At 39.1% G+C, this 16,455-nt stretch overlaps 1 protein-coding gene across 2 annotated transcripts in view; it reads left to right on the top strand.

Annotated features, from left to right (window-relative positions):
* Window positions 1-16,455, top strand: part of Pdgfd (platelet derived growth factor D) — a 231,448-nt gene that overhangs the window by 112,459 nt on the left and 102,534 nt on the right. The gene's annotated exons all lie outside the window — the stretch shown is intronic.

The following is a 16,455-nucleotide window of genomic DNA, read 5'->3' as shown; positions in this document are numbered from 1 at the left end:
ACAAAGAAACCCAAGGCCATTAGATTCCAAGCCCAAGCCCTTCAAAATCTACTTAATGCATGATATGAAAAGATCACTTCAAGTCTTCCTGAATACCATATTAAAGTTGATTTTGTTCATAATGGAATTATATTATTTGTACTTTTATTTATTCCCCAAACAGTGAGGGCTTGTGTCCTACATGGCAAGAACCGTGCTATGTGCTTAGTCAGATGGGTCAGGTGTGGTGCCTACTCTTGAAAAGTTTACATTCTGGAAAAGGGTGGATGGGTGAATCGGCAAATCACAATCCTGGAAGTAAGTACTTTTACTAAGACTTGTTCAGTACTCTAGTACTACCAGTAGAACGGAGGATGTTCCTCCAAGGAGGAGACACACTGCATGTTGAAGGATGGGCGTTTTCCTGGTGAAAAGTAGTGAGTCACTCCACACCAAAGGAGCTGCATGTAAGACACCAAGATTTCATGACAATGTCTGTTATTTAGAAAGAAAGGTGAGATGCTCAATGTAATTGGAGAAATTCAGGTCTGAAATTCAGTGGTAGCTCATGAAGCTGAAGAAGACCATTGGATTGGAGCCAATTTATAAAGTCATATATTGAAGCCAAGGAATTTAAAAATTATCAATTATCAAGAATCACCACTAGAAGAAGGAGGAGGAGGAGAGATGGAAGAAAGGGAGGGAGAAAGAAAAAGTGTGGAAAAAAATTGAGGCTGGCATTTGTGTTTTTTTCATTTAATCAACTAAATAAAGAGGCTTCTTGCAACATATAGAGGATATACCATGGCGGAAGAGCCCGTTAGGAGGCTTTTTCAATCATTCAAGGAAAGAACTGTTGATAACACCTGAAGACCCAAGGAAACTGAAGTCCAAGCAGTGGAAAAGAAATGGGCTTCTTGAGTAGAGTGGACAAGGACATCTTTTCCTTTGGATGGGAAAACTGTCAAACAGAGAATGTGGATAACAGAGGGTCTCCAAAATAGGAGACTGGGTACAAATAAGCCATTCCCTTGAAGGGACAAGTGAGAACTTTGAGATGACTAATTTCACATTGATTCTGTAGTAAAATGCATACCTCCTTCAAGGTCAGATACACCTCTCTTGACCCTAAGGCAAAACTACCACCTCCATCCCTCACATAGCATAAGCAAATGCATGCACACAACACACAGACACACGCACACAACACACACACACACTCACAGTAAAGGCTCTCAGGATGAAGGTATAATATCCTTCTGTGTAGATGGTATAGTATTTTCTCCGTATCTTTTGGATTATTTCTCACATGAGCTCGTTCTTCCCCAGTATGCATACTTATGAACCAAAAGATAGTCAACATCCTCTGCCTGGACCTCTTTCTTCATTTCATGTTTTGTCAGAAGGCCTGCACCATTATATAGAGAAGGGTATTGTTCAGGCTAAAAAATGATGATGACGATTATCATCATCATCATCATCATCATCATCATTGGTTCTCTTTCATCTGTTTGTTTCAAATGAAAGACTGTGTCTCATCTATTTCTCTAATTATCATAATGTTGCCATACATTTGTTCTCATTAGAAATATCGATTAAATGCCAGTATATGTGCAGCATGTGCTGGGGCCTGGGGAGACAGACATGAATGTTAAATCTAGGTTGGTTCTTAAAGGAGTTCGCTCTTGAGAAGAGGGCACACACACATTTGGGAGGTAAAACAATAGCATGATAGAAGCCAGCACAGTGTGGGAAAAATCAATATCTGGAAGCTGCAGAGGGCTATCAGGAAGGCTTGCTGGGAGAACGGGGCTTAGCAAGATGACAAGGAGTCAACCATGCAGGGTTGAGAGAGGGTGGAGAAATCAAGGCTCAGGAAGAGGCTGGCCTTGTTTACAGGCTTTAGTAGAAAGTTAGCACCTTGAAACATGAATATTTTATTAAAAATTTAGGGTAAAAAATATAACATTATAATGCCCTGTAGAATATCAAGTTATTTAGAGACATTTTACACTGGTCTTAAAGATGATTAGAACTTTGACCCAGTAACATCATGTTTTTCAATTTCTTCTGTGGTTCTTAACATCCTGATGAGGTCATCAGAGACCAGTGTGATTTCTCCTGAGTGTGGGAGCAGATATGATCAATCAGACAGCACAAGCAAACTACTCAAGAACAGACCAAGAAGCTAGCAAAACTTAGTTTCAGTTTTCTTCTTTTTAATTCCCCAAGCAGATTTGTCTTCAGTTAAATAGATTACTACTAGATTCTCGGGAGAAAAAGATGGCGGCGAGGGGAGTGCATTGCCCCCGTGTGCTGCTTCACTGTGTGGGAGTATGACAAGTCAGGACGGCTAAAGGATATCTTGTTAGGAATTTCCAGCAATAGTGGGGTGCTCCGGAACCTGGAGGAAGGATTTCCATCGCACGAGGATCAGCTACGGGGACTCAAACGCGAGAGGTTTGTCGCACTGCTTATTCAGCAAATCGGCCCGAGGCTAGAATCTGCAGCGTGCGCTGGGATAGAGACGCAGGGTTACAGCGCTGCAATTTCTGCCAGCCGCGCAAGCACCGTACTCAGGGCTGAATTCTGGGTTCGAGACGGGGGAAGGAAGCGGTCCATCTCGGTTCTCCACACCGGTCAGACCACAGAGGAGGCCAGCAGCCACCATTTTGGTAAACTGACGTCACCACCGCTGTTTTCGACTGACTGCAGCTCATTCAGCCATAGAACAGGTAATTTCAGGCTGCAATTCGCCTGCGGCTTGCAGACAGATTGCTAGGGCTCAGCGCCTGGGTGCTTCTTAGAACCTGATCTTATCGGAGTGAATACCCAGCGCGGGGCGGCCGAGTTCCGGCTCCCGGAACCGCCCTGGCCCAGGGCTGCTGAGCCCGCGGAGGCTGCTTCTTGGACCCTGCGCCTACCAGAGCATACAACAAGCACTAAGCAGCCGAATTACGGCTCCCGAAACTGAGCCCGCGGGGACTGCTTCTTGGAGCTTACATTTATAGGAGCTTACACCGAGCACGGAGTGGCCGATTTCCGGCTCCCGGAACTTCCCTGGCCCGGGGCTAGGAGCCCGCGGAAACTGCTTCTCGGTCCGGGTCCTGCTGAGGGCCGGTCAGGACTCACCCGGTGCTTTGGTTGCCCGGCTAGGGGAACGAAATGCTGCCATTCGCATAGGATACCAACATGGCAGAGATCTGATGTCTGCAGAAAGCGGCGGAGGAGGGAACTTCATCAATACCAGGGGTGACATAAGCAGTTGGTCTCCTGGTAGGGGGGGTGAGGCACAGTCACCCGAGTCTCCTCAATTTGTCGTCGAGCCAGAGGGAAGGAGCCGGGCCGCCGCCAGCGCCCGGAGCAGGCCCAGTGGCTCGCCAGCGTGGTGACCGCGTGACCCCAATTGGAGAGGGGGCGGAGCGGAGCCGCCACCCGCAACCGCAAGGTGGGCAGACCCGCGACCCAGTGGTACATGGGCGTGGTAGGAGGGGCAGGGCAGAGCCGCGGTTCGCGCTTGCAAGGTAAACAGACCTGTGACAGCCTGGTGGGTCAGGCCCAGTGGCCTACCAGTGTGGTACACACGTCACCCCAACTGGAGTAGGGGCAGAGCAGATCCTTCTCCCACGCCCGGACCAGGCCCTGCCGGTGTGGTGGTCACGTGACCCCAATTGGAGTGGGGGCGGAGCGGAACCGCCACCCGTGCCCGCAGGGTGAGCAGACCAGTGATCAACCTGCAGATCAGGCCCAGGGGTCCACAGGCGTTGTAGGAGGGGCAGGGCAGATCCGCCGCCCGCGCCTCCAAGGTAGGCAGACCTACAACAGACCAGCGGATCAGGCCCAGGAGCCTGCCGGCGTGGTACAAACACCACCCTAATTGGAGTAGTGGCAGAGCAGAGTCGCCGCCCGTGCCAGGAACAGGCCCAGCGTCCTGCAGGTGGGGTAGTCACGACACCCCAATTGGAGTAGGGGCAGAGCAGAGCCTCCACCCGTGCCCGAAAGGTGGGCAGATCTGCGACCGACCAGCGGGACAGGCCCAGTGGCCTGCCGGTACGACAGACACGTCACCCCATTTGCAGTAGGGGCAGGGTAGAGCCGCCGCCCGCGCCTGCAGGGTAGGCAAACCTGCAACCGACCGGCGGATCAGGCCCGGTGGCCTGCCGGCGTGGTACACTCGTCACCCCAATTGGAGTAGGGGCAGAACAGAGCCGCCGCCAGCTCCCAGAACAGGCCCAGTGACCTGCCGGCGTGGTAGCCACGACACCCCAATTGGAATAAGGAGAGAGCAAAGCCGCCGCCCGCACCTGCAGGAAAGATACGCAAGCAGTATGAAAAGACAAGGAAAGAAAGGACCACAAGCAATGCAGGTCAACGCAACTTTAGAAGAGGTAACAGCTGCAGCAGATGGAATGTCAGATAAAGAATTCAGGATATACATGCTTCAGATGATCTGGAGTATCAAGGAAGACATTAAACAGCAAAATCAGACAATGAAAGATCACTTCGACAACGAATTACGCAAACAAATCCAGGAAGCAAAGGATCAACTATACAGGGAGATAGAGGTTATAAAAAACAAACAAACAGAAATCCTAGAAATGCAGGAAGCAATAAACCAACTTAAAAACTCAATGGAGAATACTACCAGCAGAGTAGAACACTTAGAAGATAGAACATCAGACAATGAAGACAAAGTATTTCAACTGGAAAAGAACATAGACAGCTCAGCAAGACTGTTAAGAAACCATGAGCAGAACATCCAAGAAATATGGGATAACATTAAGAGACCAAACTTAAGAGTCATTGGGATACAGGAAGGTACAGAGCTCCAAACCAAAGGAATGAGAAGTCTATTCAATGAAATAATACAAGAAAACTTCCCAGACTTGAAGAATGAGACAGAATCCCAAATCCTAGAAGCCTACAGGACGCCGAATGTGCAAAATCATAAGAGATCCACACCTAGACACATTATAATGAAGATGCCCAACATACAGAATAAGGAGAGAATTTTAAAAGCTACAAGAGAAAGGAAGCAGATTACATTTAGGGGTAAGCCAATCAGGATAACAGCTGATCTTTCAACACAGACTCTGAAAGCTAGAAGATCCTGGAACAACATATTTCAAACACTGAAAGAAAATGGGTTCCAACCAAGAATTGTGTATCCAGTGAAATTAAGCTTCAGGATGGAGGATGAAATTAAAACCTTCCACGATAAACAAAAGTTTAAAGAATTCGCAGCTAGAAAACCATCTCTTCAAAACATCCTCGCCAAAGCATTACAGGAAGAGGAAATGGAAAATAACAATGAAAACCAACAGTGGGAGGTAGGACAGTAAAGGGGGGGGAATAATCAAAGAGGAAAACAAACCATGTTTAGTAACAGAAATAAACAAATATGGCTGGAAGAACAACCCATATCTCAATAATAACCCTAAATGTTAACGGCTTAAACTCACCAATTAAGAGACACAGGCTAGTAGAATGGATCACAAAACAAGACCCAACAATATGCTGCCTACAGGAGACGCATTTGATAGGAAAAGACTTACATAGGCTGAAGGTGAAAGGTTGGGAAAAATCATATCACTCATATGGACTTCGGAAACAAGCAGGAGTGTCCATACTCATATCAAATAAAATAGATTTCAAGCCAAAGTTAATCAAAAGAGATAAAGAGGGACACTACATACTGCTTAAGGGAACCATACACCAACAAGACATAACAATTATAAATATTTATGCCCCAAACAATGGTGCAGCTATGTTCGTCAAACAAACTCTTCTCAAGTTCAAGAGTCTAATAGACCACCATACCATAATCATGGGAGACTTCAACACACCTCTCTCGCCACTGGACAGATCTTCCAAACAAAAGTTGAATAAGGAAACTATAGAACTCAATAACACTATTAATAACCTAGACCTAATGGACATATATAGAATATACCACCCAACATCAAGCAGTTACACTTTTTTCTCAGCAGCACATGGATCCTTCTCAAAAATAGATCATATATTATGTCACAGGGCAACTCTTAGACAATATAAAGGAGTAGAGATAATACCATGCATCTTATCTGATCATAATGGAATGAAACTGAAAATCAACGATAAAAGAAGGAAGGAAAAAGCATACATCACTTGGAGAATGAACAATAGGTTACTGAATGATCAATGGGTTATAGAAGACATCAAGAAGGAAATTAAAAAATTCTTAGAGATAAATGAAAACACAGACACAACATATCGGAATCTATGGGACACATTGAAAGCAGTTCTAAGAGGAAAATTCATTGCTTGGAGTTCATTCCTTAAAAAAAGAAAAAACCAACAAATAAATGATCTCATACTTCATCTCAAAATCCTTGAAAAAGAAGAGCAAAACAACAGCAAAAGAAGTAGAAGGCAAGAAATAATTAAAATCAGAGCTGAAATTAATGAAATCGAAACAAAAGAAACAATTGAAAAAATTGACAAAACTAAAAGTTGGTTCTTTGAAAAAATAAACAAAATCGACAGACCCTTAGCGATGCTAGCGAAGAGAAGAAGAGACAGAACTCAAATTACTAGCATACGGGATGAAAAAGGCAATATCACAACAGACACTTCAGAAATACAGAAGATAATCAAAAACTATTTTGAATCCTTATACTCCAACAAATTAGAAGATAGTGAAGGCATAGATAAATTTCTTAAGTCATATGATCTGCCCAGATTGAGTCAGGAGGATATAGAAAACCTAAACAGACCAATATCAATTGAGGAAATAGAAGAAACCATAAAAAGACTACCAACTAAGAAAAGCCCAGGTCCAGATGGGTATACAGCAGAATTTTACAAAACCTTTAAAGAAGAACTAATACCAATACTTTTCAAGCTACTTCAGGAAATAGAAAAGGAGGGAGAACTTCCAAATTCATTCTATGAGGCCAACATCACCCTGATACCTAAACCAGACAAAGACACTTCAAAGAAAGAAAACTACAGACCAATATCTCTAATGAACCTAGATGCAAAAATCCTCAATAAAATTCTGGCGAATCGGATACAAAAACATATCAAAAAAATTGTACACCATGATCAAGTAGGATTCATCCCTGGGATGCAAGGCTGGTTCAATATACGGAAATCAATAAATGTTATTCACCACATCAATAGACTTAAAAATAAGAACCATATGATCATCTCGATAGATGCGGAAAAAGCATTTGACAAAGTACAGCATCCCTTTATGTTCAAAACTCTAGAAAAACTAGGGATAACAGGAACATACCTCAATATTGTAAAAGCAATCTATGCTAAGCCTCAGGCTAGCATCATTCTGAATGGAGAAAAACTGAAGGCATTCCCTCTAAAATCTGGAACTAGACAGGGATGCCCTCTCTCTCCACTTCTGTTCAACATAGTTCTCGAAACACTGGCCAGAGCAATTAGACAGACGAAAGAAATTAAAGGCATCAAAATAGGAAAAGAAGAACTTAAATTATCACTATTTGCAGATGATATGATTCTATACCTAGCAGACCCAAAAGGCTCTACAAAGAAACTATTAGAGCTAATAAATGAATTCAGCAAAGTGGCAGGATATAAAATCAACACGCATAAATCAAAGGCATTCCTGTATATCAGCGACAAATCCTCTGAATTGGAAATGAGGACAACCACTCCATTCAAAATATCTTCAAAAAAAATAAAATACTTGGGAATCAACCTAACAAAAGAGGTGAAAGACTTATACAATGAAAACTACAGAACCCTAAAGAGAGAAATAGAAGAAGATCTTAGAAGATGGAAAAATATACCCTGTTCATGGATAGGCAGAACTAACATCATCAAAATGGCGATATTACCAAAAGTTCTCTATAGGTTTAATGCAATGCCAATCAAAATCCCAACGGCATTTCTTGTAGAAATACAGAAAGCAATCATGAAATTCATATGGAAAAATAAAAGACCCAGAATAGCAAAAACAATGCTAAGCAGGAAGTGTGAATCAGGCGGTATAGCGATACCAGACTTCAAACTATACTACAGAGCAATAGTAACAAAAACAGCATGGTACTGGTACCAAAACAGGCGGGTGGACCAATGGTACAGAATAGAGGACACAGAAACCAATCCACAAAACTACAACTATCTTATATTTGATAAAGGGGCTAAAAGCATGCAATGGAGGAAGGATAGCATCTTCAACAAATGGTGCTGGGAAAACTGGAAATCCATATGCAACAAAATGAAACTGAATCCCTTTCTCTCGCCATGCACAAAAGTGAATTCAAAATGGATCAAGGAACTTGATATCAAATCAGAGACGCGCCGTCTGATAGAAGAAAAAGTTGGCTACGATCTACAGTCGGTGGGGTCGGGCTCCAAATTCCTCAATAGGACACCCATAGCACAAAAGTTAATAACTAGAATCAACAAATGGGACTTACTCAAACTAAAAAGTTTTTTCTCAGCAAAAGAAACAATAAGAGAGGTAAATAGGGAGCCTACACCCTGGGAACAAATCTTTACTCCTCACACTTCAGATAGAGCCCTAATATCCAGAGTATACAAAGAACTCAAAAAATTAGACAATAAGAGAACAAACAACCCAATCAACAAATGGGCCAAGGACCTGAACAGACACTTCTCAGAGGAGGACATACAGTCAATCAACAAGTACATGAAAAAATGCTCACCATCTCTAGCTGTCAGAGAAATGCAAATCAAAACCACCCTAAGATACCATCTCACTCCAGTAAGATTGGCAGCCATTAGGAAGTCAAACAACAACAAGTGCTGGCGAGGATGTGGGGAAAAGGGTACACTTGTACATTGCTGGTGGGACTGCAGATTGGTGCAGCCAATTTGGAAAGCAGTATGGAGATTTCTTGGAAAGCTGGGAATGGAGCCACCATTTGACCCAGCTATTCCCCTTCTTGGTCTATTCCCTAAAGACCTAAAAAGAGCATGCTACAGGGACACTGCTACATCGATGTTCATAGCAGCACAGTTCACAATAGCAAGACTGTGGAACCAACCTAGATGCCCTTCAATAGACGAATGGATAAAAAAAATGTGGCATTTATACACAATGGAGTATTACTCTGCATTAAAAAATGACAAAATCATAGAATTTACAGGGAAATGGATGGCATTAGAGCAGATTATGCTAAGTGAAGCTAGCCAATCCCTAAAAAACAAATGCCAAATGTCTTCTTTGATATAAGGAGAGTAACTAAGAACAGTGTAGGGACGAAGAACAGGAGAAGAAGATTAACATTTAACAGGGATGAGAGGTGGGAGGGAAAGGGAGAGAGAAGGGAAATTGCATGGTAATGGAAGGAGACCCTCAGGGTTATACAGTGGAGGAGGTAGAGAGAGAGGAGGGGAGGGGAGGGGAGAGGTGGGGAGGGGGGAGGGTGGAGGATGGGAAAGGCAGTGGAGCACAACAGACACTAGTATGGCAATTTGTAAATCAATGGATGTGTAACTGATGTGATTCTGCAATCTGTGTATGGGGTGAAGGTGGGAGTTCATAACCCACTTGAATCAAAGTGTGGAATATGATATGTCAAGAAATTTGTAATGTTTTGAACAACCCACAATAAAAAATTAAAAAAAAAAAAAAAAAAAAAAAAAAAATAGATTACTACTAGGGCTTTGTTTTTTCAAACAAGTGAAATTATTTTTATAGGATAATTTTCCTTTTGTAAAGAAAAAATGAGGGTCCATAAAACAAACAAATACCTTTTTCTTCCATATTACCATTGCCAGAATACCAAACATAATTAAACTTAATGCGCATATTATCTTTTTTTTTTTTTTGGTACCGGGATTGAATTCAGGGGTACTTGACCACTGAGCCACATCCCCAGCCCTATTTTGAATTTTACTTAGAAACAGGGTCTCATTGAGTTGCTTAGTGCCTCACTTTTGCTGAGGCTGGCTTTGAACTTGCAATCCTCCTGTCTCACCCTCCCAAACCACTGGGATTACAGGTATGCACCACTGCGCCTAGCAGTGTGCATATTATCTTGCTGTAACTCTTTACTTCTGGTGGCCTTTTACTGTTATGTTTTTTTTAATACTTTACCTTTTATTGAGAACACACACTGAAAAGTAAAAAGCTTCAATGTCTGGCCAATTAACATTATTTCATAAATCACAGGATGTCAGGATTGGCAGGAATCCTTTAGGTCCTCTGGTCCAGCCACCCAGTCAGGCTTTAAACCTCTGTTGCAAAACAGCTGGATTCTAAAGACATAAGCAGTCTCCCGGGATGTTTCATATTTCTGTTTTATGCAGTGCTTGATTCTTTCATTTTACTCAGCACTATTGGTGATAGCACATGTGTAATTCTCTTAACTCACATTTTAATTAAAAACCCCATCTGATTATGTAATAAATTTGAAAATCCTTGGGAGTATATATAAATACTCCTAAATATGAAATGCTGTGTAACATGGTAAAACCATAAATCCCTATTGCACACACTCCTTAGGAGTGGCTGCTCTGAATTATCCAGGCTTATTAATCTTGGTAACTGAAGGCTATTACAACTTTTCTCAAGGAGTTCTTTAAGTATTTTCACTGGCTTTTCTTCCTTGGCAAGTGCAGTATAAGAACATAATTGAATCTTTCTTTGATAAGTGAGACTCCTGCAAGGTCTCAGGGCTATCACTCAGAAAATCAATTCTAATTGTATAGCCTAAATACGTGGAAAATAGAAGAGACAGCAGTGATTTTTATACTAGCTCAGTAAATAACCCTAAAGTTATTTTTTGGAGTAAACCTGAAGTAATACGTTTTATAATTTGCCTCTTTGTAAAAACTTAATGCAGCAAAAAGATCAGATAATTGATGGTCCCATTTAGTACAATCAGTCGATGTTTAAAGCACTGCTTATTGCTTTACATAGTAAAATAAATGTGGGTTTTTTATGAAAATATGAGTATTTGAATAAATGTCATTATGAAATAAATACAATAAAAACTTATATATATGTATACACACATGTATATATGTACACACACACTCTTGTTCTTTTGGGATTCTTTCCTTTAAATATGTGCATGGTATTATTTTTAAAGCGTAACCAAGACTTATTAAGCCAGGAAAATTATCATTTTATATTTTCAATGCAATTTAGGAAAGAGGTAGAATTTTCAAAGCTGTAGCCTTAGGTTAAACAACTAATTTTTCCACTGTTCTTCCATTTGCTTTACAATAATACAATAAGTTGTGTAAAACAGTCATGGATGAATAACATTATTGCATCAGATAGTTAATTATTTAATAGATACATTAAAACATGAAAAATCTTACTATTACCTGTCTTGGAAGTTTAAATGTCATAATAAGACCTGTAAAATAAACATATAAACATATGTGATTGAAGGAACTCATGAGACCTGTGAATTTAGTTTTGTCAATCTGTTACAAGCTCAGCAAATGGTTTCTCTTCACTGTAATACAAAACTTGAACAGAGGATAAACACAAATGAACTCACATATGTACACAGAAACACAGAAAAAGAGAAACACAGAGGACACCAGTTGCAGAACATAGTTTTGAATACATTAAAAGTATAATTAAAAGGTTATGTCATTTTCCTGCAAGAAATATTTTCATGGTACACTTTATTGATGCATTATATAAATTATTTGTTTTATGTATCATGAAAAGAGATTCATTGTAAGTTACATAGTGCATGTAGAAATAATATATAAATTTAATCTCTTGAAAACTTTTGGCATTTTCAAAATATGTACCTAAGTCTGTGTGTGTGTGTGTGTGTGTGTGTGTGTATGTATGTATGTGTGTAAAAGAAACTTTGGTGCCATGATTTTGTTCTTAGGGTTCCTTCTGATGTCTTCATTGTAGAATAAAAATCAGTCTGATCTCTAGGGCTTATGCCTTAAAGACTTGAAGAATATTTCTAATTTGTGTGGTAAGCATTTACAGATTACATAAATTTAATAAACAAATTAAAAGCAGTATAATAAGGTTTTATGACTTAGTGGATTGACATTTTGTTTCTTGACTTTTAATATACCTTAGAAAAGGAATGTTCACATATTCCTATGATAACTCTGTGAAAAATAACCATGTAATACAAAAATAGTAATAGTGATAATAGGGCCTGAAGTTTTGAATTTAGCTGTGCTTGAGAAAAATCATTAGAACCATTGTTTGTTTATGCTTTGTAATGATATGTAATCATCTCATTTAAAAATCACTGTCACTATAGTTTAGAAATAACAACATGGTCTATATTTGTAAATTCAGATACACTGTAATAACTTCGTCGAAGATTTTGTTTATCAGTATATTAATGCTAGTATCTACATGAATTTGCCTTTGCATTTAGGTTATTATATGTTATCCTGAAGATGTGGAAATGAGCTAGCTCCCTCTCATGTGGTATTAATATTCAATGAGCAAAATATTACCTTTTGAGAACCTCCTAAGTGCCTGTCTCTTCTAAGATAGTTGATAGGGAATATGTGTATTTGAGCATGTTCTTTAATCTTCAACCAGTAGTATACATAAGGCTAAAACATCGGTGAGAGGACAATGTGAAGAGGTTTACAAGTCAGCACCTTCATTTAATCTTTATTATGCTTTTAGAAATTTTTATCTTTATATTTCACTAAAACTATTTCATGAGATGTTTCCTCCTTTAGTTTTTTCTACCTTCCTTCCTTCCTTTCTTCCTCTTTCTTTTCTTTTTGATGCGTATATCTCGTCTTACTCAAACTTGAAACCTCTGAAGTTCCTGAAGTGGATCTTGATCATAATGTATGCTCATGTTTGAATGAATATAAAAATAACCACAGACCTACACCCTGGACCAGAGTCTACCCATAACTAAAATTGTTCATCTACCTACAATGAGTCCTTTCTCACTGCTGTAAGAGGAAGTAGCTAGGCTTCAAAACTACTATTTGTTTTTGTTTTCTATTTAGTTCTATTTTTGTGTGTGTGTGTTCATTGTCTTTCCCAAATAGTCTGTCCCAGTAGAAAACAAGTAGAAGACAGCATCATTATTTGGAAGCATCTTGGCTTGGTCCCATTCACTACCCAGAAATACATGTAATGAGTAAATTATAGATGTGCTTAGTATGTATAAACTGGTTGTTTTCCACCATTTAGAGATGAGTTCAGAAAAACGTTAATAATTTCTCATGGTAAATATTTGATGACCACTTCCCATGAATAAGGCATCCATCTGGGGTTTTGAGGACAGAAGAATGAATAGGAATGAGTTTCCCCCTTTATAGAACAGGTAATCTACCAAGGAATATAAAACTATGCACCTTGAATTATTTTATGTAACAGAAATTAACAAGTCATGATAGATGTGTAAATTAAATGTTTTAATTGCTTTCAGCAAGTAAAAATCTGAAATCCTTCCAGAGGAAGTGTCACTGAAGTGGGCCTGGAAGAATGACTCAGTCATAGCCATGGTTAAGTTGTACCTACCTGGGTTTCCAGGAGGAATGCTCTCCTTGATGTATTGTATCACTTTCTCCTTCTCCTCACTGGAGTGTATACTTTCTTGCTCATGTTTTTCCTAGTAGATGCTATACCTACCTGGATACATTAAGATGGCAGGATATGTATATGGGAGGAATAATTGTCAGACTTCTCAAAAAAAAAAAAAAAAACAGTCCCTTTCATGCCAACATTCACCCAAACAGACAAAAGTTTCTTTCTGTTGGTTGGGCTAAAAGGTAGTCTTTATATTTTATGAGAAAAAGCCTGTGCAACATATTGAACTGAAATCTGAATAGGTCTTGACCTCAGTTCACCTTCACCTGCTTTAGAATTAATGAAGATCCCTTCCAGACTTTGACCTATATTGCCCAGCAGGGTTAGCCTCTGATATCGCCTATATTATGGAGATAATTTTATTGCAAAATAGGTAGAGCCTTCATCGGGAATTTGCAAAGTCTTGGTGGGTGCTTTTAATGTGAATGTAATGATTACTAGAACCATTACTTTTAATTTTAAAAGTGTTAATTGTGCTACACTCTTATCAATGACATAGTACAAAACTGACTTGAAGTAACCAGTTTTCATACAATCCATACGTTTTCACCTCTGAAACATGAGAGTCCTATCCTTAGGAGATGTAGTAATTGAATGAAGTCTACCCTAACAGGAAGAGTCTGATGCCTCCAGCCACTAGCCAGAGATACTTCAAAATGTAGTTATATGGCAAATCACTTCATGTATGGTGATCTATTGGGTCTGTTTTTGTATAATAGCTATATATTAGTTCTCTAGCAGGTTATTCAAAAGCCTTAAATGAATAAAAATTCCATTGTATCTCAACATGATGGTCCTTTGGATTTTTTATGAATTATATGCATGATAAATGATATTTCTACAATGATCTTATAAAAGGCAGAATTTTCAGATGTTCATTTATAAGGCTTTTTCTATTCCAAACAGCATCCAAGTTAATTGATTGTTGTGGTAATTAGCATGGCTAACACCCATCTGTCTATAGAATTTAATTGCATTACAACCACGAAAGTGGAAAACAAAGTCTGACAAAGAAAAGCTTTATTTTATAAGATAACAGGTAAAACATAAATCAATTTACCTTCTATTTTTCTCAGAAAAATTAAAGTTAGCATCCTCAATATAAGGAGAATTTTCAGACCCACTAAGTGATGACGGGTCTGGAGCATTTTCCTTTTTGTTATTAGAATCGTTTAGGAGCTTGCACTTCTCTGTGGGCTTCTCTTCTGTGGAACCCTCACACTCGTTCTCTGTTCCATTGTCATTTCCATTTCATTTAGTGATATTCTTTGTAACTTAGTTCTTCTCATAACATGTGCTTAACTACTGATGTGCTTTTGTTCACTTTATATTGGTAAAATATTTCAGTGCTGCTTATTCACTGAAATCTCTCTTTGGAGGCCCGCTGAGGGAGAGAACTAATCAGAGTAAACATGTACCACAGCTTTCAGAAGCAAAGCCCCAATTTATGATATCGAGGAGAAAAAATATAGCATCATTGATTTTTTTTCTTTACAAACTTTAAGTGAAATGGAACAAAATGTCCCAGGCAACCATAACAAAACTCTTTTTGAGTCCTTTTTATTTTTCTGCATTGTTTGAACTTCAAAACAACTTGAAACATTATTAAGTTTAAACAAAGACTTGGTTTTATTTCATGCACTTACTGCAATGTTTTCATCTAGAATGTAGAGTTGTGGTGAGGCCTGCATGCCTGTGGTTAAGAAACACTGGACCCAGTGTTCTCAAGATAATTGTAAATTACTGTTTACACTGCATGAAATAGCAAAAAGTGAAGTCCTACTAAAGTCAAGAGATCTGATGTTAAAATTGGGCTCTGAGACCATTTTTAAATACGAAGTGTAAATGAAGCAGGATCATCAGCTACTAAACTTGCAGCAAGCCAACAATAACAAAATCAAGTATGAGGTAGAATTTGTGTTTGGAGGGGTAGATATATAACAAATTAATTTAGCATTTAATCTCAGGTCTCTATCCTCCTTATTAAAGATCTAGGTAAGTCATTCATTTATGATGTTAAAATCTTTATCTAGAATAACTAGGTTCATCCTAGATACAAGATATTTCAATTAGAAAAAAATGATTTCTTTCTGTACTTTTAATATCATAAGCTTTAAGCTAACCACTTCCTAACAAGAATACTAAGAGATTCATTTTTTGAAAATACCCACTCAAAAATAAATAAATAATTAAGAAGAAAATGCCCACTCTGCTGTTGTCTGCTCTTGTGACCAAAAATGGTTGACAAAATGCAGGTATCTTTCAAAACTAGTAAAAAATGATAATTATGATATGTTAACCTATCTTTGTATAAAATGACAGTTTTCTGTATCTGCAGTTCTGAAAAGACAGTCCTTACTCTATCCCAGGCACTTACAGGAGAATTGGATAAAATATATAGGTCTGTGGTATGAACAGCTATTGAGCTTTGAAGTCAGAAGAGTGGAGTTTTAGTTCCTTGCATTTGTCACTACTTACTTAAATGTCTGTGGACAAAGCATCAATTTGTTTTAGCCTCATTATGCTCTTCTATGAAATGGTGATGATTACAATAATCTCGTCCATGGGACTCAGATGTAGACTCAATGAATAATTTGAATTTGTCTTATAAGTAGAAAAGCCCTCTACCAAAGTTATTTTTTTTCTCATGTGAGTATAAAGTGATAATTAATAACCTGGAAAAGTAAAAAGTAACCTGGAGAGTGACATTTATAAATCTCAAAGAAGGTGTATAGATTAGTACTTACCTCCTTGCTGACTTGGACTGGATGCTGTTGGTTTTTGAGAGCCATCTCTGCTCCCTTCAACCTTGCCTTCCTAGATGTCCTGGATAGTTAGTAGCAAGATTTGGTTACCAATCTTGTTTTAAAACCAGGAAGTATCCTTTAAGAGTTGAATTAGTGCGTTATTTCAACAAGTTATGGAAG

Source organism: Marmota flaviventris, chromosome 9 (genome assembly GCF_047511675.1).
Source record: "Marmota flaviventris isolate mMarFla1 chromosome 9, mMarFla1.hap1, whole genome shotgun sequence".
Classification (NCBI taxonomy): Eukaryota; Metazoa; Chordata; class Mammalia; order Rodentia; family Sciuridae; genus Marmota; species Marmota flaviventris.
This window is presented reverse-complemented; position numbering and strand designations above follow the sequence as displayed.